Genomic DNA, 21,349 nt, shown 5'->3' with positions numbered 1-21,349 from the left:
TGTGAACATAACAGCAAAAACTCTGCATTGGAGTCAAACACAGAATATAGTTTGCTATACTGCATGCTGTCACTCACTACCTGTGACTTTATATACCACCTGAAATTCATTAGGAGATGACAGTCTTGTCTACTGCTTTGAACACAGATCTTCTTCAGTTAGTCTCTTCAGGTCAGGCCAAATCATTCTAGGTAAATCTACAGTGAGGAGTGTAGTTTGTATTACACAGAAGAAGTTATAAATGCCTTTGATCAATCAGGAATCAGCATTTTAGAATAACCTTGAAGAAGTTATAAGTGCCTTTGATCAAGCAGAAATCAGAATTTTAGATTAATCTTTTCCCACAGGGCGTGCTAGTAGTATTAAATCCTATGGTGCAAGTTAAATTTAGTGTTAAACCTTCTCCGCAAATGATATCTAAGAGAGGTACTTCCACATCTACTCACCAAATTATCAGATGCAAAATAGCAGATATTTGCTGCCATTCAGGTTTCCCGCTCTGAAAATGCAATAAAGTCTTTGCATGGCTCTTCATCTGTGTGTCCCCAGTGCAAGTATAAAAGGGATTTCATCTGTTCAGTTCTGGTTATCAAATAAACCAATTACAGACAAACCACTCTAATCCCTAGCAGAGAGGAGAATAGCTGACACACCTCACAGAGCAGACAGGATGCTTTTTTCTCATCTACAATGTTAATTTTGACAATTTTGACAACAGCATGTGACTCTGGAAGAAAAAACCTGACCTGTTCTTGTATCATTTTCATGGATAGTTTTAGCAAAGGGGGACACCCTCAATGCAAAGTTGATCAGTCACCAAAAAAAGAAAAAAGAAATCTTATCCTAGAAAAAACATGAAGTGAATTTGAAGAGCTGTACTGTAGAAAGTCTCTGAGGCCAGTAATCTCCCAATATGATCATTTGCAGTGTACATCAATTGTATATTGCCTAGACAGGGACCCCCAATTTGTTATGACAGACTGCAGTCTGGACGACAAAATCTGGAAGAGAGCTGGAAGAGAGCATGCAGAACACTGTTTCTGGTAATCCCAAACAAGCAGTTCCAGGAAAGTAAAGCCAGTATGGTTCAGAGACTGAAGGAGATGCATAATCTGGAACAGAGCCATACTTTCCTCTTTAACCAAGGACTCCTACCAATTCCCTGTGAGCCAAACTTCCTGATTAAGGACAAAGTGCAGTGGAAGACAGATGCCAATCTGAATATAAGTAAATCAACCATATAAAGACATCTAAGTTATGCTCCTTATGCATGACTAACACTCCAAGCCCTGCAGCTGTGTCTTGGGGTGATTTTATTATAATACTGTATTTCCCTATCCTCTGCTTTGTGCCCAGAAATGGGTCCCATAGCTTTAAACTGGGTCCAGGAGAGGGGGAAGAGAAGCCAGGTGAATTCTTCAGCATGGTTTGTGTTCAAGGACTCACACACACTCCCCCATGTTCTCACCACTGCAGAGCTGAGGGAGCACCTTCCTGCTTTTAGCCAGCCTGTTAGCTGAGGCAAGAAATTTTCCCATACCGGCATACTGGAATCCTCTGGTAATTTCTTCATCTTCTTCTGAAATTGTTCAGCCTAGCTGTGGTCTGAGAACCAGATCATTGGACCCTGTGGACCGGCAGGGAGGCTGTGGGGATGCTGCATCCCAGCCTCAGACCTCAGGAGGGGCTGAGCCAGCTACAGAAAAGAACTTTGAATCCACCAGCTTTCTCCGCAGTGAGGAAGTTTATTATCTGACTTTACTCATTTGTTTCCTTTGCCTTGCCAGCACTCTGCTTGTTAAATAAATAGCTTTTTTCACTTTCATCCAAGAAATTCCTTTTGTATTGGTGGGGGAGGGAGTGGGAGGAGAAACCTGTCTTCTGGGGAAGAGATATTCCTTCCAGAGCGTTTCCCCCTAAACTTGTCTCAAACCGAGACAAGCTGCAATGTGGGTTTCATGTACAGAGTGACAGCTAGTGGCCTCAGGGGTTGCAGTTGTGAGAGAACTGCGCCTCACTCAGGGTAGCATGTATCTCAGAAAAGCAGGTGTCTTGGAGTCACATGAGATGAAAAGAGTCAATTTTCTGGTAGGGAAGGATTTGGAGCTGGCCAACACAGATAGGGTCTGATGTGGAAAGAATGGAGCAATAGGGGATTGTGTAGGGCCACTACAGAAACAAATGTCTCAAACTGGCAATAGAAAACACAGCTGAGCAGCTGAATGCAAGAAATCAATTGCTGTCTCCAGACTTGCCGAGTTACCTGCCCACACAAATGTCAGGTTTTCTGGTGCTTTTGGTTTTAGCACTCAGCAGAAGAAATGTCTGTCTTCATCTTTAAATGTCCCAGGTGCATTCCATAGCTTGAATCCACTACTAGAAACTATGGGAAAAGCTCCTGAATTTAAACATATAGGAGTGATTCCTCACTGCCTGGGGTTGCTGCTTCTGCAGAGGAGGTCACTGAGCAATGAATAAAAAACCTGAGGCTGTGTTTGTTTTAGGCAAGCAATAGCACAGAAATAGGAGAAAAAATGGGAATAAACACATCCTCAAGATTACATGATATATAATAGTCACTCTGCAGAAAATAAGGATTACACCTCCTCGTGCACTAACTCTGGATGTCACAAACCTGTTTGATCTGGGGTGTAATCCAGACTGGCAGCCCCTTTGTGCATCATTTGCTCTTTCCCTGAATCATTTCTCTGAGTGTCCCAGTGCCCGTTCCACAGTACCCATTTGATCACAAGAAACTCATGGCCTGGGACAATACAAACAAGGACTGATAAGAAACAAACTAGGATGTTTCAGGCAAAGGGTTAACTTGGTGTTATAGGGTCTGCACTGTGAAATTCAAGGGACATAGCTCCACTGGTCATGGCACCGTGGCTGTGCTTGTAGTCTAAAGGCATCAAGTTTCCCCATTCCTTTCAGTGGGGAGCTCCCAGTCCCCATTTTGAGAGGGGGATTTCTCCCTCATGAGAGCCATTTCTCTCTCATGAGAGCCATTTCTCAGCGATGGTGCCTCCTGCCTGTGAGCACTTCCCAAGGCTGACACCCCTGTGCTGTGCAGCTGGGCAGGGCCAAGTGCAGGAGGAAGCCCTCTGCCCATCCTGCCCTGTCGCCAGGGCTGGGTGCAGTGCCTTGTTTCCACCGACCGCAGGAGGTCCCTGCAGTACTGCAGTGGCTCAATGTCTTTGTACCCTTAATGTCTTCAATCCTGGCCCCAGGAGTGCCCTCAAGCTCAACCTGTCCCCCAGCTCTCCTCAGGTGGTCCTCCTTTCTCCCTGAGAGATGAGCAATGGGCTGCAGGGGACAGATACCAGATAAAACATACTTAGTCATGCAGGTTAATTTCCCTTCCCTTCCCTTCCCTTCCCTTCCCTTCCCTTCCCTTCCCTTCCCTTCCCTTCCCTTCCCTTCCCTTCCCTTCCCTTCCCTTCCCGCAGAGGCCATGCTGGGTGAAGTGTCCCTGCCATGTTCCCTGCTTGGCTCCTGCCTTGGTCTGACAGTTCTGCACCTCTTCCTTGCACCAGCACCAGGCTGGGAGCCTGTCAGCCGGGCAGAAGGATGATGAGATGCCGGCTCCAGGAAACAGAGTTCCTCAAAAACTTCAGCAGCCAGCAGCCTGCTTTGTTTCCCTTTCCCCTTTTTCTTTCCATAAGGCTCATTTGCTGTTTTTAATTGCCATGTTTATTTGTTGCTGAAGCCTTGGCAGCACTTCATCTGATGGCTCAGGTTTGCAGTAACAGTCATGACCACAGTAGCCAGATGAAAAGTGAATACTGAAATGCTGGCTTGGGTCAGAAATGTCAAAACCAGGGAAGCAAAACCAAAATTTGAGCCTGACAGAGGCTTACAACTATGAAACCTCTAAGTGAAAGCAGTTAGCTCTGGACAGTGTGTAGGAAGGTAGGAGAGATTTGTTTGAGGATTTCTATTTCTGTTCAGCATATTGATCAAACTCAAAAAAAAAAAATGCTAAGAGATAATCCAAAGCAGGATGTATCCTCCCAAAACCTTTCTTGGCAAACACTTGTTTAGCGCGATCCTTGAAATATTCCAGCAATGACAATTCCACAGCACTCTTAAGTAACCTGCTTCAGTGCTTTGTTACACTTAGTGTAAAGAAAGCTTTTCCTGATGCATTGCACTACTTCTTGATACTTCCCTCCTTCCTGTATTTTTGTTTGTTCTAGTGAAATATTTTGGTTCTTTCTTTATGTAGCTCTTCTGAAGCTCTGAAGCTCTTTTTTTGGTTTCTTAAAACTTTGAGGCAACTTGGTTTGTTTCATATTTATCACTTGCTCATGACTCAGTTCCAAAATATGTTTCTATTTTCCAGAATTATTTCACTGATATACATCCATTATGAAACTATTCAGGTTGCATATTTTTAAAGCTTCTCATTGATATATTCTGCTATGAACTGGAGGCAGCTGTCTGTGAACCAGATTGATAAAATTAATACAGTAAAAGTTATCATGTAAGAATTGACCTTGGCTGTTACAGTCTGCACATGCTTACACTTTCCCCTAGTGACTTTCCTGATATTAGTTATAAATTCAGGGCTGGGTTAATATTTTGGCAAAATATTCAGAGCTTCCCAACTTGGCTGACTAATGAGCACCAAAACCAGATGTTCATCCTGACATTTCAAAGAAGTAGCAAATACGCTTACTGCACAATTAGCAAAAGTGACAGAAATCAGTATTTTTTAACTGTACAATGGACAGTTGTAAAAAAAAAAAGGAAAAGGTGGGAGAGGACCTGTCTTCTTTTACCCAATGACAAGGTGAAATTTTTAGAATGTCCTCCTTTTCTGAAAAGCAGTGCAAAATATTCCCTTTGGCAATATGTGAGAAAAAAAGACCACTGGTTCTCTTCCCTGCAGACAGCTCACAAAGCAAAACAGAAGACATGCATGGAAAAGTTCTAAATATCCTACTTTCTGATGGTCACGGAAATACCTGGAATTTGCTTATGGTGAAGACAGAAGTCTAGTTCCAGATAGAAAGAGGAGTGCATCATGACCTTAGATGTACAATTAATGGCTTTGATTCTTCTGCTTTGAAGGAAAGGACCTAAATCACTGCCAAGTTAAACTGAAATCAGAGGACTTTCCACATCAGTTCATCAAGGAATGAACATGCTGCTGTCTGCTAGAGGCTGCTGGGTCCAGCACAGGGAGGAAACATCCATTTCTTTCTCATCCTTCCGGCTTTAAAATGACCCTGTAAGCAACACTTTTAACCAATTGCTACTTAAAATTTTCATCATGTAAGCCTGTGGGTTGAGTATTCTTTTGGCTTCTTGTTATTATCAGTCCTAATCCTGCCATATTGTTAAAGGCTCCACAGTGTTATTAAGCACTGTGCCAATACCTCTCAAAAGCTACAACTCTCAGCTTTCCAAACACAGTGGTAAATTTTAAAGTAATGTTTTCAGTCATGCCAAAGTGACTAGGGGCCCTAAGCCAGAAGTGACTTAGAGATGTATGTTTGTACTGGCAAAAGCACTTATTCCTTCATTCAGTCTCACTGAGTGTCTGCCTGTGCTTCTACATGCCAAAGGGCAAGAGACAAGGAGATACATCCTTGCAAAGCTTTCAGTTCATCCTTCTTTTAGCGTGCTGCTGAGTTACTTTGCATACATGGGGGAAGTCAAGTGGCAAGAATAGTGTTAGAAATACACACACATATCTTTCCCTGACAGGAACACCCAATTCTTTTTAAGATTTACAGTGAGAAGAGCAAATGTTTTTGGACAGTGACTTCTGGCTTTTCCCTGCCTAGTTCCTGGTGCCTAAGTCATTTATTTACAGAGCAGATCTCTCAAAGCTGTCAGATCCTGATTGCACTAAGCCGATGAAATAAATGCACTTTCCTGCCAGCTAAGAAGATATTTTCCAGATAATCCAGTCTACTGGCAGGACAGTGTCTCTCAAGAATTGTTTCCCAAAGGCATTCCAGTGGATTCTGTGCAGGAACTTGCATGAGCTTCAGGTGGCAGCTGAGACAGGGCAAATCAGCACCATCGGAGCCACATTGTGAGCTAACAGCCCCACAGAGCTGGTGCCCCAAGGCCGACACAGAGAGGTTCAGCTGGGTGTGGGGGGATGCTGAGAACAGCAGCTGGAGAAACAGCTCAGCTTCACTGTATTCAAATGTCTCCTCCCATTCCATGCCACAGTGCCTGAAGTCCCCCCAGTATGCTCCTACCCTAGGAAAGCAAGGTACATGGATATTAGCAAAGGTGCAAGAAGTGAGCTTCTGACACTGTCTTGAGCTATTTTCCAAGAGTAACTGGATCTGTTTTACTTCTCAGCTGCACATACTTCAGTGCAAGTTTATGCGCGAACATTCACTTAGGAGTAAGAATTTCCCATCTTGACTTAATTAAATTTACTTAATTAAAATTACTTAAAAAAAATAAATCCCCTTAAATTAAGTCAGGGGTCTTATTTTTGTCCTCATATAGCTTTGTACCAAGGTTGCTGGAAGCGTAAATTAGACCGGATGTAGTCAGTTCAGTACCAGTATGTGTGAAGAGGAAATGCTCCTGTGAACTGATCATCTGAGGATTTTGCAATACATTTCTTGTCAGCAGTCACAAGCAGCAAAACACTTCAAGGGCTAAGACCACAGTAGCATGGATAGACAATAGAATCCATAAAAAGCTTACCATGGCCTGTGATTAAAATAGAAAATGGCTTGTTTAACTTCAGGCACAAATCCCATCACAGAACTTGACCCAAACCCACAGGAGTTTTTCCTGGGACTGGGGAGAACTCACCTGGTTTGGGCACCAGTCACGCCAATGCCTGGCTTCTTGCCATTACAGTTCATCAGAAAATAATTATAGAAGTCATGTTGGTGATGCTTACAAAGTGCCTGTAAAGACACATCAAGTAAGGTATTCTGCTCTCTCTCCTACTTACTTCTGTACACAGAGAGCTGCTATTTCTCAGCCCATTGGCTGCTCATTCTTTTACACAGAAAAAAGAAATTCCAGCTCTTAGTCTAAAGACAGCAAAAATTCTGGAGAAATGCAGCAACTAATATTTACTAATCTACTAGGAGCAGTTTTTCTTTGCTGATCTCCAAAGGAAAGAGAGAGAAGATAGAAGGGCCAGCTTCTCAGGCCAGATTTAAAAATCACAATTCTCTTCACATGTCTACATAGGCATTTATGCTAGGAGATATTTCCATGTTTGGTCCTGGAACACCACGTGAACAGATATGTGCTTTTACACTTACAAATTCAACCCTTACAGATTTCCATTAGGCATGCACACAGAAATGCAAGCCATTTTGAGGTGTAGATGGTAGAAAAGAAGCAAGTAAATAAGATGTCTATTAATCTCTGATGGGGGAATCACTTTCAAGCCTATGTTCTGATAAGAGTAATTAGCAGTTAAATACAATGAAGGCACAGGGAAGATAGGAAAACTTTAACCCCCAGGAAAATATACATAACTTCTTGTCATGATTAATATGGAGGTTTCTTTGGCTGATATCTTCAACAGCAGAGTTACAATACTTATAGAAAGACATGTGCCATCTTTTAAGTGTTCTATAATTTAGCAAAGCCCCAGGACCTAGAAGCAGAGAATGGTCGATTCCTATTTACCTTCATGTATCATTCTGCCTCCTTTGCTGTTTGTTAAATTTTGAATTAAGATCAAATTACCTGACTTGCTTGGGGCTAAAGGCACCTCAGCAGTTATATTAAGACTCTCAAAACTAAACAAAACAGTCCGTGTTCCAAGAGGAATGAAGAGAAGGCTGAATTAAATAATGACTACAGACTATCCTAAAGTGAATTAATGTTAAGAAATTATCAATGGCAAATTTTCTGGGCTTCCTTTTAGCTATTTGAGAAAAAGTTATCCCAGTTCTCTTAGAGAAGAAACTGGTTGTCAGTTGTTTGGCAGCACTTACTTAGAGGAGAGTCCTAGTTGAACATCATGTATTTATTTTCATTTTAAAACCTGTCTTTGTGGAAGGTGGCATTAGATGGTAGTTTCTTCTCAGACTACCTTAATGCCCTTTTCCTGCCATAACCAATCTCCTTCAGGTTCTCTTCTCATAATTCCTAGATCTCCCTTATGATTCATGCCTTCTCTCAAAGTCAAAAGGATTTTCCTTTCACAACTTTCCCTACCATTCTTTGATTAGCTAAATTGTATGATAACCTCTTGGGATTAAACTAGTCACCCAATTTACAAGACATAAGGCATAAGGTGCTTTTTCACTGTAAAATTGCAATTTTCTGGCAGCTGAAAAGGAATTCTCAGTGTCACACAAAGATCTGAAATTCTGAAAATAGGAATCTCTCTCTGCTTCAGACATCTCCATCACCCTGCCTTCCTAACTCACCTGATCAAGGTGCCATTTGCTGCTCACTTGCACAGACTGGTGACCGTGGCACCTCAAACATTGCCACTATCACATCTTTGAGTTGAAAGTCAGGAGGCAGAGCTGAGAGAGAGATAAGAAAGAAGAAATAGATGTGAAAATGACTTATCCAACTAGGTTTCAATTCATTTCCTCTGTTGAGATTTTAGGAGGAAGCTGTGATTGCCATTCTCATCTGCCCACAGAGGAAGAAAACAGCAGTGCCACTGACAGTACAGCCAGTTTGATTGCCTGTAGGAACTGCTTCCTTGCAGGTGTTTTTCTTGATGTCTGCCAGACTACAGCACTGGCACGGCCTTCCTTTTGGGCATTAGTTTATTTGAAATTATGTTCCAAAATGCATACCAAAAAAGAGCTGTGAAAGGGAAAAACTTCCCTTTACTTTCTTGATGTGGAGGAGAATCATTCCCTTTCCAGAGTCCTCATTGATGCTCTTCCCGAACATTGTTACCTTCTTTCCCCTTTTTTCTCTTGCTCTTTCTAAGGGTATGGTGAAATCTGCAATACCATCAAATGCTTTCTGAGTGTCCATGAATGATATTAGCAGCAGGAACACTTGTGAGGAGAGAACGGAAATGGTATGGAACAGGTTGGAGTAGGATCTATTGTCTCTGTTTCTGGCACTGGAAAAGAAGGAGTGGCAACAGCAAAGTTTCCTTACTTGGAGATTCCAGAAACATATATATATAGAGAGAAAGCGTTCATATTTAATTCTGAAAATGGAAGCCAGTCAGAGGATATGGAAGGAAAGAGCATGAGGTGGACAATGTCTTAAAACTTTGTATTGCCTTCAAGCACTTCAAATATGTTCTCATTAAGGGTACAGTAGAACTTTCCAAATCTGATACTGATTTTTGAACATGCAAATTGTTTCAATGTCTATATGACACAGGTTATGGTTTATTTAACAACCATTAGTTGTGAACTTCAAGTAGATATTGTTCCTGCTTTTATCACATATACCAAGCCATATAATTTTTTTTCCTTTTCTTAAGGGCCTGTGTTTCTTTAATTGTAAAGAATATGCGTGAATTTCAATTTTTGTAATAAAACAATATTCTAATACTTACCCTGAAAGCTTGAAAATCAAAACAAACACATGAATATCAGGAAGCAAAATTTTGAATAATGGTTTTAATATTGTTTCTGGTGATGCTGGGACTGTAAATGGGAAACCAGGTTTCAAATCAGATCTTTAAATCCACATCTATCCCCAAGAGTCTGTAGGTGGTCAGTGTTACCGAATAGAATCACTAAGGTTGGAAAAGACCTCTAAGATCATTGACTTTGACCATTAACCCAGCATTGCCCTGTTCATGACTAAACTGTGCCCCCAGGTGCCACATCTATATGTCTTTGTACACCGTCAGGAACGGTGATTCCATCACTTCCACGGGTAGCCTCTTCCAGGGCCTGACCACCCTTTCAGTGAAGACATTTTTCCTTATATCCAATCTAATTCTCCCCTTACGCTACTTGAGGCTGTTTCCTCTTGTCCTATTGCTTGTTACCCAGAGAAGAGGCCAATCCGCACCTGGCTGCACCCTCCTTTCAGGCAGTTGTAGAGGGCGATAAGGTCCCCCCTGAGCCTCCTTTTCTCCAGGCTAAACCCCCCCAGCTCCATCAGCTGTTTCTCATCGGACTTGTGCTCCAGACCCTTCACCAGCCTCATTGCCCTTCTCTGGACATGAAAACATCGTATATAATTATTCTGCATATAAAGTCCTTTAGCAGTGAGTTTGTCCACTCAAAAGACGAAGGCTCTTTCCAATAACATCCCCTGAATCCGCGCTTGCCTTCCCGGCGCGATGCCGGCGCATTCCCGGCGCTCCCGTCGGGCAGCCGGGAGCGCTGCGGTACCGGCAGCGCGCGGCAGGAGGCGCGCGCAGGACGCGCTCGCCTGCTCGGCATTCCCAGCGCCAATCCCGGCAGGACAGCGGCGGCCGGGAGGGGCCGGGCACAGGCGAGGATGTTCATTCGCTGGGCTCAGTGTCGGCCACGCTGAGGATCATCATCAGCGCTGATGGTGTTGGGGGCACGTTTTGCTGCCGCTCAGGAGACCTGTCAGCTTTACTTCGGGCTTGATGATCTTAGAGGTCTTTTCCAGCCTAAATTATTCCGTGATTCGGTAGCACTGAAAGCTGGAGTGGCTGTTTCAAGGGCTGTATCACACACACCTGCGACACTGAGGGTGGGTTTTGGGAAAAAACTGGGCCCTGGGGAACTCCTTGCTATGGCCGGTTAAAAGGTCAGCGACTTTTTGCTTGCCAAGGGTGGTATAAAACCTTGAGCAGATCCTGTTGTGAAGCTCTTGCTCAGGCAATGTATAAAGTGTTTGGTTAATGTAAAACACATATTTATAGTGATTTCTTTTAAGTGTGCTATAATTTAGTAGTTAAGAGCCTGCCTAGTGATGACATGTGGGAATGGATGATAGCACATAAATATTAGAAAGACTATTGTAATAGCTGTGGAGGAATTATGAGGACCCTGAGTTCCTATAGCATTAAGTTTTATTTTAAGGGAAGGGTTTGGTTTGTTGGCTTGTGTTTTTTTGTTGTTGTTTTCCTTTTTTTTTTTTTTTTTTAACAGACAGTATAGAATTCAAAATGGAAAATCTAAGATTAAATCTAAAGCTTCTAGCTTACAAGTGAGAGGTAAAAAAGTGTCAGTCTTCAAAGTAATACTATTCCACATGGCAACCAGCAATATTTTCCATTCCTGTTTTTCTTTTCAAATGTTTTTTTCTGGTGCTGCTGAACTTCTTGCCCTCTTGAATGCTTTGCTTTCTGACACTAGAAGCACTGCAAGCTCATCCTTTTTGAAAAGGGCTATTTATTCAGTAAAGCTTTTGTCAGACCACTTATGTAACTTCAAAACCAATTCCCAGTGCTTTCCTTTTGCTGCCTCTTTGTGAGAAGCATATGGATTCTTGGACTGAATGGATATTATATAAATACTGTACACTGTGCTGCCCTATCAACATCAAATGCTGCCATTGGATTGCCGATGCTGTACAGATGCAGAAAGGAAATGGTCTTGACAAATAGGATACATGGGATTTTTCCAGTACAGTATTTCGAAAGAGCTGCCACATGAAATCCCCATTAGACAGCAGCATGACAAAGATACAGGCAAACTACATGAAGCACCACAGCAGCAAATGTGAATCTCTCCCTTTCTTACTGAATTGGTGCAATCATCACCATGCTCTAAGCGTAGAAGAGCAAAATGTATTGCATTATTACACATAGGAAAGCTGATGGCTGATAGAGAAAAGCAGCTTCACTCCAAGGCACAGATGGGAAGCACATACTATCCTGAATTTGTCTGCTTTTCCTTTAGGAAATGACAGGTATTTAGCATTATACATCCCCTGGGTATCAGTGTTGAACCATGAGTGTTAGACACATATAACATTTCAAAGCAGTGGTACCGCTGGCACAGTTACAAACACACTTGATTAAACCATCCTACACTATGAAAAGAGGTTAAAAACAATAGATTCAGGGTCAGCTTTTCTTCTTGGCATAGACCTGCTCTGAAGGCTTCAAGTAGGTCAATTTACTGGCCTCTGAGAGAACTGGTGAAATGAACTGTTTTATTGAATGATTAAATTATATTCTGTTGTTAAATTATTTTTGCTCTTCCCTCTTTGTTTATCCTAGCACTAAGCAGTGAGGTTTGCATTATTTATACAAAATAGTAGGGAGACTTTGCAATACAAAAGTACTGACATTACTCAAACATGCAGTAATATGTTGGGATTATTCCATGCTCTTCCCACTAAGGATGATGGCACCCAGCTCCATCAAATAAGCCATACATTGGCTCATTGCTAGTAAAAATACTCTTTTTCCGTTAATAGAACCTGACAGGAGGAAGACAAGACTCAGCCCACAATCTGCTGTCTTGAGGTTGCCATTGACAAAACATTTTACCCAAATATTTTCAGGCATTTGATGAGGATCCAGTGTCAGATGGATTGGAAAAGGAAATGACAGGGAGATTGTGAAGATTTTTGGGACAGACCTGAAAAGTGAAAATGTCTTTTCCAGATCTTTCCAACATTCCTCAAGCTGGCCAAAAAAGGGAAGGCATTTTGCATCTAAAGGCTATTTTAGTAGAGAATCCAGAAAGTGCTACTGGAGGAAAAAACTTACCTTTGAAAACATCTTGGCCATCAAAGGAAAGAATTAGACTGTCACTGGGCTATTAAATTATTTGAAATATGAAGGATACTATTGAAAGGGGTATTGGAAATGATGGATTATACCTATTTGCTAGACAGTGGCAAAATAGATGCATAGTAGTACAGTTTCTAGTGTGCCTCTTTTTTATTTCTAGTGATTTATTGGCAGGAGGCCTGTAAAAATAATGGAAAATCAAACAAAGCAACCGGTTAGTTTAAAAATGATAGCATTAATACTCTTAATCTGTTTGAAAGCCATATTTTCATTTTTAATAATAATAGTAACTTTTAAAATAGGGTATTGTATGCTGTGTCTGAGGTCAGAGCAGGTACATGGTGTTTGCATAACTCACGGGGTACAAAGATCTCTCTGCTATTTCGGGATGCTCAGAGCACCACTGAACCAAGACTGTGTACTTATAATGCACATTTTCTTATCGAAATTCATGTGTGTCTCTGATCATAATTCCTACATAATTACTTGAATGTCTCTGTGCAGTTTAAAGTCATGTGTCAGAGTCTTTTTAACAAAGTGATTTGCACAAAATGAAAATACACTAAGCCCTTTTATCTTAAACCTTATCCTCCTAGCAGAAGAAATGGATTTGAGTAGAAGAATACTTACTGTTCATATGAAAAACTGGAAAATGTATAAAAGGAAAAAAATACATTAGCTGTTAACATTGGCGATTTAAATCTTTTGGATGCTCTAATTCTGAGAACTAAGAGAATGTGTGTTCTGCTGATGAGGTATCTCCAGTGATGGAGAAGGAACAGCCTGAAAATGTATGAAAATTTACAGGGTACAGTCTAAAAATAATTTATCAGAAAAACAAGTTTTGAAAAGCACCATTTCAAAAGTCTGTTTTTACAATGAAGGATACAAAATTACTCATCAAGTGCTTAATCACAATTTTCTATAGTTTCTTGGCTGCTTTCTAATATGAGTATTACCATCCAGACTGATTTAGTTGGCCTCTTCCCTTGATGGCTTAAATGATTTACTATCCATCCTTCTGAGAAAACAGACTCCAGGAACACTCGTTTCAATCTCTAGGACATGTCTGCTCTAAAGAAGGCTTTGGGGTTGCTTGGGGGTTTTTTGGGCATTGTTTGGTTTTTTGGGTGGATTGGTTTTTTTGGGGGGGGGCGGGGGGAGGTGTTTGTTTTCTTGTTTCCTTTCTGTGTGTTTTTTGGTTTTGGTTTTTGGCTTTTTTTGGTTGGTTGGTTTGGTTTTTTTAGGTTTTATGTTTGGTTGGTTTTTTCTTTTTCTTTTGGTTGGTCAGTTTCATTTTTGGTTGTAGCGTTTTTGCTGGGGTTTTTTTGGAGGGGAGGGAGAGGTTTGGATATGGTTTTTTTTGGTCTTCTTACCCTTTGGATGAAACTGCTGACAAAAACACACCCGTAGGTTGTGAGGTGGGTGTTGCACGTGCCATTTGGACCTGTTCAAATACTAGACACATAATAACTCTTGCTGAATACTGAATATCCTCTTGCATAAGGGAAGATGAGAGTAAAGAGACTGAGTAAATTTATCAACTTTTGCAACAGATAGTAGGTCAGTGATAGCTGAGATGGGAGAGCATGAATATAGTAGGGTATATATCATATTTTTTGAGAAATAAGTGCAACATGCTTACACATGTTCAGAAGCAACTCTAGTGTCTTCTCTGTCTCTTTAGCCATCCTTTGGTAGGTTTGTTTAATATTATAGAGTTCAAAAGACTTGAACTGTGTGTATCGGGTTAAAGTTTAAGCAGTCCCTACTCTGTGCTTGCCTTTCCCTGCCTGGAAACCTCCTAGTTTGCTCCAGACCACCCTGCCAGTATCTGTGCAGTGGGAATCACCAGGCAGCCTGGGCTCAGGTGACCATCTGCTGGGGAGGGGATTCCACTACCTCTAGGTGGAGGGATTTCTGCTCTATTCTCACTCTTGGTTTATGGTGCAGTGCCTTTGGTTTCAGTCCTCTTCTTCCCTTCAGTTGGGTAGGAACTGTGAGGAACAGAGGGAGCACGCAGATTTCTTTAATTGAAGCATTGTTTTGTATTGACAATAGCAGCATAATAACACGTAAGAGGAAAGGATTTTGAGTAGCAGTTTTATATCACATGTGTGCACCTGCCATCCTGATCTCAAGCAAGCTTCACTTCCCGAAAGACTGTGGGCTGTTGCCCTGCTCCAAATCACTCCACTCTGCCTGCCTTGCTTTTAACAGTCTCTAACCTGCTTATAGCATGTCCTTTCAATTTGCTGTGCTCATCAATTTGCTGATCTCTTTCTGCTGTGTCCACAAGAAAACCTATTTCAGTGAGTTCTGCAGGGGCTTAAGTGTAAAACGCTCAAGTGAATACCCTTTCTATCAGTAGTTCTGTAGATTTGCAGTCTTCAGCCACTGTCATATGTCCTGCTTATTCTTCCAGGGTGCTGTTACACTAAATGGACAGAGTTTTGCAAAAATACACCAGCAATAGGCCCACAGCCATGCCCTACCCAGAAAATAGCAGAGAGCAGCTGTGATACAGGAAGATAACCTGAAACTGCTGGATCATTCTTTAACCTGAGGAATGAAATAACCAAACAATAACTCCTTTGGGCTGAATTTTGTGTTTTTCATAATTAAGACTTTTCTGTTTAATGGGAGTTTTGACTTAGGAGCCCAGTCCCACATCTTCACTTTATTAGAGAGAAAGTGAAATTTAATGTTGAAATAGAAGCAGATGGGTAACTGTAATGTTGGATTTTCTCCTCTAGACTTTGCTTTCCTGACTAACATGTCTGTATTTAGTTATTGAAATATAACATATGTGTAAATACATATATAAATAATGTGTTATTCTGTACAATTTGAGTACATCCATTGTTTTGTCTTCTTTTTATCTTTTTTCATGTATTAGAGATGCTCAAAATGATACAGTCAGAAAAGCTAATCTGTTTTATATTTTATGTGTGTAACATAGGAGAGCCAAAGGCTATACCAGTTTTTCCACTTGCACACACTAATGTTTGAAGAATGTAGCCATAACATTTTCTTTGATCACTGTAATACATTTTGCATGCACACTGTTTGATATCAGCAGCAGAACACACTGCTTTTGTAACCAAGGCACCTTACATCCAGTCTCTAAGTAGCTCTTTCAATAGGCAGAATTAATCCAAGTTACTGTGTGACTGGAAAGATCTCTAGAGAACAAGCTTAGGCAATGGCACAGGTGATGTGATAGACTGGGCTCTACCAACAGAGCAGACTGAATGAGCACCCCAGTTCTATACTGAGAGGTCTTTTCTGAGGAAGGCCCTCACTGTATTTTAGATAAGACATAAAACTGAGACTCTCACTGCTTGTGGTCATCAGAGAGCTTAAACTACTTTTGTAGTGTCAACACTAGCACTGTGGGCAAGGGCCACATGTGTCATTGCTTTCCACCCAGTCAAGCCCCCCAGCTGTTTCAGTGTATGAGACCCTTTTTGATTTCCAACTCTCAGCTTGCATTCCAAATCATTCCAAATTCCAAATTCACTGTTAGGCAGCTGCTGTGCTCCTTCTTGGGGTGGGATCCCTAACTCTTGGGGCTATTGTACAACATTTAATATTTCATCCTCCATCATCCTCTGAAAGAAGGAGATACAGAAAGCCAGAAGTACATGAATGTATATGTATTTGAAAGCTTGTTTCATAACTCCAGAAGTGAACGCCTCTCATGACTGGCAGTAGTTTAAATCTTGAGCAGAACTTGGCAGGAGACTCACAGTTGTGATACAAGAAAATTCTCTGAAACTTTGACAATGAGGCAAAGTTCTGGATTCTGCACCTGGGATGGGGCAACCCTGGTTGTTTGCATAGACTGGGGAATGAGAGGCTGGAGAGCAGTGCCATGGAAAGGGACCTGGGGGTCCTGCTCCATGGCAAGTTGAACATGAGCCAGCAGTGCCCTGGCAGCCAGGAGGGCCAGCTGTGTCCTGGGGGGCATCAGGCACAGCATCACCAGCCGGGCAAGGGAGGGGATTGTCCCGCTCTGCTCTGCACTGGGGCGGCCTCACTCGAGGGCTGGGGGCAGTTTTGGGTGCCACAATACAAAAAAGACATTGAGCTGTTAGAGAGTGCCCAAAGCAGGCCCCTGAGCATGGTGAGGGGTCTGGAGGGGAAGCCGTGTGATGAGTGGCTGAAATCACTTGGTTTGTTCAGCTGGAGAAGAGGAGACTGAGGGGAGACCTCACTGTGGTCTTCAACAACCTCACAAGGGGAAGCAGAGGGGCAGGTACTGATCTCTTCACTCTCATGACCAGTGACAGGACATGAGGGAAAGGCATGAGGCTGAGTCAGGGGAGGCTTAGGCTGGATATCTGGAAAAGTTTTTCATTAAGAGGGTGGTTGGGCACTGTAACAGGCTCTCCAGGGAAGTGGTCACAGCACCAAGCTTGACAGAGTTCCAGAAGCCTTTGGACATTGTTGTCAGGCATGTGGTGTGATACTTGGGGTGTCCTGCACAGGGTCAGGAGCTGGATTTGATGATCCTGATGGGTCCCTTCTAATTCAGGATATTCTATGATTCTCTGAAGTTTTAGCTATCAGGTAACTGATATTCAGGGGAAAACACTTTCATTCTTCAGGTAGATAGGGCTGCTATTAATTTCTCATTCCCTTTTTAGTCTCCAATTCTTTTGCCCTTTGCAGTTATTTATTTGTAATGGAAATAAACATTGGAGTAGATTTCTTTGCAAGAAGTAGCAATCCTTAGCAGCAATTACTTGGTTGGAAACTTAGATGGATACTTAGGAACCTTGCTTAAGTGGAATCCAGGATGGAAGACATCCAGGAAAATCTACTGGCGGCTCAGATTGTACTGAATAGTGTTAGAAGATTTAAGTCTCTCCAGAGAGACTTAAATCTCAACTAGATTCAACAGCTGCAGCATCTGCTATAGCTCTGGTTAAAATAAAATAAAAGAATAAAATAAGATAAAAGTTGAATAAAGTTAAGATACTAATATGCCATGCTAAAGTGCAGTATCCATACTCAAATGAAAGATGAAACTAGCAGCATGGAATCTAGAAAAAGAGATGTAACTGAAATCATACCAGAAACAAATGTCACCAATGTCAGTCACCAGGCAAAGATTTTCAAATAGCAGATCCCTGTACAGGTGCATGGGGTATTGGGAACAGAAGAAGAAAAGTTCAGCTGTGACTCAATTTCACTGGAAAGGAATGAAAGTTATTGATATAATGAACTCAATGAAAATAGTTATGTTTCAAGACTGTCATTCACTTTTTTTTGTGCATCTGGAACATATTTTTCTTGGAACACAGGTAAAGATAAATCCTCATTTGAAGCCCAAAGAACTCAACAGAATTCTTTAAATTGACTTCAGTTGATTTTTCATCACACCTGTGACTTGCGCACAGTGTAAGCAGAAGCCATAAATGAGAATCAGGTTAATACTTTTGCCTTGCACTGTTGTGGATGCCATTGCAATCATTCTGGATGGGGGAGCAGAAAAATTTTTATTAAAGTATTTTGCTTTCTTGCAATGTTCATGAAGCATTGGTGACAAAACCAACACCAGAACCTTATAAACAGCAAGAAACAACAGGGCTCTGGAGGGATGTAACTCTACCAGAGCTAACCCATCCATTTAATTTAAGCCTGGCTCATTTGCTAATCTGGAGCCAGAGTGCCCAATGCCAGGCATTAATAAACCCTCAATGCCCAGTCATCAAGAGGCTGCCACAGGGACTTAAGATACCAATTTCAGGAGCTCAGATGTTTCATGGTATTTTTCACTATAGTTTTTCCTCATTCAGCAGTGTTTAAGTTTCTTTTGGGCATTCCATGAGTAGGCACTGACCCAGTATTTATCCTTTAATGAGGAACAGAAGCATTAAATGCTGTAAAGTTTTCCAATAAAGATGCAAACCATTACTGAAATTCACTCATTTTATCCTAATAACATTGCATTTCCTGCCAATAGCTTAAAATATGCCGTTATTCTGCCTGAAAAAGAAAAAGGTCTTAACTCTAAAATAAGACTGTGGAAATGATATAATATAAACATGTGCTGACATTAATTACTGTAATATTTATGTGTAAAACAGATGGTAGTGCTTTCAAAAACGTGTGAGCAATGATCAGAATGAATTCATTAGGCATTTGTACCGCTGTCATGTACTCACATAGGTGTTGCCTTGGACCCTGCTATATGCTAAGGGGCTCTTTCTTTTTAAGTGAGGTTTTACCAAACAGATGGAAAACATTATTAACTACTGTTTTCCTTTCTTGTCAAAGATGTTTTGTCTAATCATCACTATAATTACACATCCATATTGTAGTAAATCATGCTGTATAAACATTGAGAACAGAGTGGATTATTAGGGTGAAATGCAAAGTATTCCAGACATTAAAACAAAACAAACATGGACTGGGCTCTGCAGAATAATAACAATTTTTAACATCAAGGACAGACAAAACATAATTTAATAGCTTTGGCTTTTCTTTCTTCCATTTATGCCCCATTATTCTACATACAGTGTATCCTGGGTGCTTTTAAGTGCCTCCCTCCCCTTTCTTTGTGTGAATATTTTAACGAAGAGACATTTTCCTTTATACAGCAGCTTCCTTCCACATCTTGGTGTCACTGTTTTCTTCTTTCCATTTAATATACAACCACAAAAGCATTCAGGAAAAAAGTGGACAACAATGAAATCTGAGGGCCCTTTGTTTCCTGAGATAGCCGTGAAATGTCCATTCTAGATGAAGCAAGTGTGTTTGATGAGGGTAACCAACTACTGCAGGACCAGAGCTGAAGTATTCAACTTCTCCATCTGCAGTGTCAGGTTCAGGATCACAAAATATCAGCAGAACAACTGCCTTTCTTTCAGGCTTGTGGCTCCACTCAAATGCTGCACAGCCCCTCTTCGGGTCACAGACACAGCTTGGGAATGGCTGGCCTGGGTGCTGGTTTGGCACTGTTCACACCACGTGGCCGTGCTTGGCCCTACTTGGCCCTATTTGGCCAAGCAGTGAGTGCAGTGGGGATGGATTTGATTTAACATCTCTGGTGTAGGTGCCTATATTTGTGCTAGTCGTCCTCTAAAGTCAGTGTAAAGAAATGAGCTTTTATGGCACTGGATTAATTGACTGTACTGACAGGGTCTGCTTCAAGGCTCTCTGAACTTCTAGGATTTAAAAGTCCTGTTTGAAACTAATATATTCCTATAATCCCAAAGGCTTGTGAATATTGCCTTACAGGGTCAGAAAATCGAGTTATTCTTCTATAGACATCCCGAAAGGCATCTGTTCAATTGTTACAGACAAAATTCAGATTCCATCAGAGACTGGAAAAACATTTATTGCATCTTACATATGGTTCCCACTTGGAAAACAACAAATACCCTGGCACTGTATACAATTCCAGGACAATTTTCACATCTTCTTTTCTAAGAGTCAGACTGCATCGATATTTTTCCCATCTAACTTATTTAAATGTTATTGCACCAGCTGTTTCTTGCAAGACCAAAAATTGATGATAGCTCTAGGAGCTATGGCCAGACACTAAAACACAAAAAGGTTTCATTGGATTTAGACCTTTTTTTCATACTGGTACATCCAAAATAGAATTGTGCAGTGTCCTGCTATTTCTGAAAAGACACCATGGCAAGCTGTAGAACTAGCAGACTACCAGTGATACTGGTTAAATAAAATTGACTTATAGGGGAGCTGATATAGTGAAAAAAAAAAAAACCTTGAAAGAGAGATATAAGCAGTTTCTGTGAAAACCAAACTAACTATATTTAATGATAAAAGAATGTCTGTTCAGAATTGATTCAACAGCTTAATACCTTGGTCTTCTCTGATTCAATATCAAAAACTATTTAAAGGATAAACATGCTGGTGTATTTTTAAAAAAAGAAAACCAAAATGGTGTAATTTTCCTTTTTGTATCAATGCTGATTTTATTAGTATGCAAAAAAATAATTAAGCAGTACAAAGCAATTTTTTTTCTGCTGCACATCAATATCTTTCTATCTACAAACATTTACATAAAATGTTCCAAGTTCATCATGCCTTAGATTTTATCAGCAACATTCTCTTTTTTGTAATTCCATATGTTGCCTGAGAAAACCAAGGGTACAGAGCTGGCTGTTTCTAGAAGCTGATTACAAAGTCTGCAAGAAATTGTGAGAGTTGGGGCTTGATTAGTGTCTGGTATGATCAAAAACTCATGCAAATTTTTGCTGTATCAAAACAGGTTGATCATAAGTAAATCCATTCCACAGATGCAATATTTTACAACTTCTTTGGGGCATACCTCAAAACCCAGCCTTCTCAGCTCTCCTAGGTGGGTGGCAGAGGATTTACTCAGCTTAATTTCGCTGTGTTGAAATGACCTCGCAGTCCTACCATGCCATTAGCTGGCAAGGCAATAGGTGTTTAATGGTGCTCTTTCAAAGCACATTAAGGCCACTGCAACTTTCCTGGCTCAGGAGATGCATTTCCAGCTGCTGCTTCGCCCTGCCAATACTGGGCAAGGACTGCCCCTGTGTTCACCCTCTGTGTCCAATACTGCACCAAGGTATGATCACAGAGTCACACACAATGTTCTGAGTTGGAAGGGGCCCACAAGGATCACTGAGGTGAGGCTGACCAGATGACAGCTCCTACTTAAATGCTGGTGCATGGTTAGGATCAGTCTGTTTGTAGTGGCACTCTAGGGCTGTATCAGAACACACTTGAACC

This window comes from Corvus cornix, chromosome 2, assembly GCF_000738735.6.
Source record: "Corvus cornix cornix isolate S_Up_H32 chromosome 2, ASM73873v5, whole genome shotgun sequence".
In the NCBI taxonomy this organism is placed as follows: Eukaryota; Metazoa; Chordata; class Aves; order Passeriformes; family Corvidae; genus Corvus; species Corvus cornix.
The sequence above is the reverse complement of the archived record's forward strand: the minus strand, read 5'-3'. Positions refer to the sequence as shown.